This window comes from Palaemon carinicauda, chromosome 41, assembly GCF_036898095.1.
Source record: "Palaemon carinicauda isolate YSFRI2023 chromosome 41, ASM3689809v2, whole genome shotgun sequence".
Taxonomy (NCBI): Eukaryota; Metazoa; Arthropoda; class Malacostraca; order Decapoda; family Palaemonidae; genus Palaemon; species Palaemon carinicauda.
The window spans coordinates 7,389,466-7,391,965 of NC_090765.1; the positions used below are offsets into that span (position 1 = coordinate 7,389,466).

Sequence of the window (2,500 nt, forward strand, 5' to 3'; positions counted from 1 at the left end):
TATTATATATATATTCACACGTATAGTAACTCATCATTCATCAAGCGTGAGAGCGTTTCTCAAATGTATCTTCCAACCCCCCCCCCCTCCCCCCCCTCTCTCTCTCTCTCTCTCTCTCTCTCTCTCTCTCTCTCTCTCTGGATATTGAGATCCTTCTGTTCTCATACCTATATCACTTTATAAATCTGGTAAGTTTTAGGTCTTGTATCGAATTAGATTTATAGACCTAGAATAAAAAACCACTCTAAATTTTTTTTCAACTTTTAGTAGATAATCTTTTTTACATTTTCGTGTATCCTCTTTCTTACCATTCGCTACTGTACTTCTCACTTTCCATATACTGGGCAGTAGATTATTGAGATTAGTTATCCATCTCACTATTCGTATACAGTATATATACATATATATATATATATATATATATATATATATATATATATATATATATATATATATATATATATATATGTGTGTGTGTGTGTGTGTGTGTGTGTGTGTGTATAGTGTGTGTAAATATGTGTATTACTGTGTATTATATATGGATGTATCACATTTCAAGGAATTAAATATTAACCACATAACTAGTATATTATATGTTAGAAATGTAGACTATTTGTATGTGAACATACTTAATGTGAGCACACTCGTAATTATACATTAAAGTATGTTAAGTTGCAAACCCTTCTCATTTGGGTAAAACTGCAACCTAGCCCGATAAACAAGCTACTTACGCGGACCATGGTTAAAAGCGCCATGGATAAAACAGAAGCAGTTTGAGATTTCATTGTTTCAACACATTGTTGGCAGAATAGAAGTAATTGCGTACCCAATGGGCCCCAATATGAGCAGTGTGGCAAGAGGTAGCTTCGATGGTGTTACGAGGTAGCTTGCCCAGAGAGACCAAAGCAAATTAACGCTGCCAGCTTTCGGAATCTGCATTTCACCTCAAAGGCTTGTCAAAAATGTATATAACATTAATAACCTGTTATCATCGCTGGCAAAATGCCAACCTTGTTTACGCACGCATTTCATTTCAGCGGTTACAAGCAATTAATTACAAACAACATTTTCTGACAAAGGCGGCGACGCCAGAAGCTGCTCTGCGGTACGCGAAATCAGCTGCTTTTAATGTTGCTCTTTGCAAAAGCAAAGGCGGTGCTGCTGCCCTTTGTGAGCAAACAGCATGATGTATGATGCCACCTGTTGCATCTGTCGTAACAGGCTCCAGGATACTCAGGTAACCAGATTTCGAAATAGGAATCTATCAATCCAAACAATAGTTGAATCCAGTTGAGATCTTGAGGAACATTTCATTAGACTGAAGATCACCATTGTTAAAGAATACCGAAGAGATAAACTTTATCATTATCTCCTAAAACGATTATGGTTTTAAATCATTATTATGAATTTGGGGAGATTAGCAATTGAAATATAATAACAAAGTATCTGTTATATGGATGTATGCGAGATTAGAAACACTAATACGAGACATGGATACAAACAGAGCCATTTGATTCTAAAGTATCTGCAGTTTCTTGACAGTGAGTGTGTGCGTTTGTTTACATATTTAATTGAATATTAGTATACATGATCAGATAATTGTAGTGTAGATTCTCTCTCTCTCTCTCTCTCTCTCTCTCTCTCTCTCTCTCTCTCTCTCTCTCTCTCTCTCTCTCTCTCTCTCTCTCTCTCACTAAGTAAGCTATACAGACACACCCAAGGTCTATAGATTATATCTATAGACCTTGGACACACCTCTGTTTATGTACATATACGAATGCCTTTTTCCCTGTCTCTTTGCCATACTGACCCCTTGGTGCACGGATGAACAACTGGTTTTAAAGGTTTAAAGGCCGGTCATGAATCGTAAAGACAAGGGACAGTGATATTGCCCCACCAAGCAGGATTAGAGACTGACCATATATACATATGATCAGCGCCCAAGACCCCTCTCCACCCAAGCTTGGACAAAGGAGTGCCAGGCAACGACTGCTGATGACTCAGAAGATCAACCTATAGGTTTCCCCAAACTCCAACCACTCCCCACCCCCCATCCTTAGCTCACAAGGATGGTGAGGTTGCAGCGACAAAAGGAACTAATGAGTTTGAGCGGGACTCGAACCCCAGTCTGGCGATTACCGGTCAGGGACCTCATCACATAGGCCACCGCAACTCTTAAATACGTACTGATCAGATGTAATGTTGCTTAATTTTGTTGAATGATCCGTGATAAAAACAATTTCTTAACGTTCAAGTTCAACTGAACATGATTATTGAATTCGATGAAAGCGTGATGCAAAGAAATCTGTTAATCCCGTTCCTTTACTGTTGTTGAGTATAGGGACCAAATCTGAGAACATCTTTAAACAAACAGGAAATATAATAAGACATTTATTGCTCTTTTGTTACTGGGTCTCAAATCTTAATTAATAATTTATAATTATCATCTCCCTTTACATCTGTTTTTCATCAGAATTATTTATTATTAAGTTCATCAGAA

The 2,500-nt window shown here is 37.6% G+C and overlaps 1 protein-coding gene across 1 annotated transcript in view; it reads left to right on the forward strand.

Moving 5' to 3' along the window:
• LOC137632189 (transcription factor RFX4-like) overlaps positions 1 to 2,500 on the forward strand; it is a 201,823-nt gene that overhangs the window by 182,262 nt on the left and 17,061 nt on the right. The gene's annotated exons all lie outside the window — the stretch shown is intronic.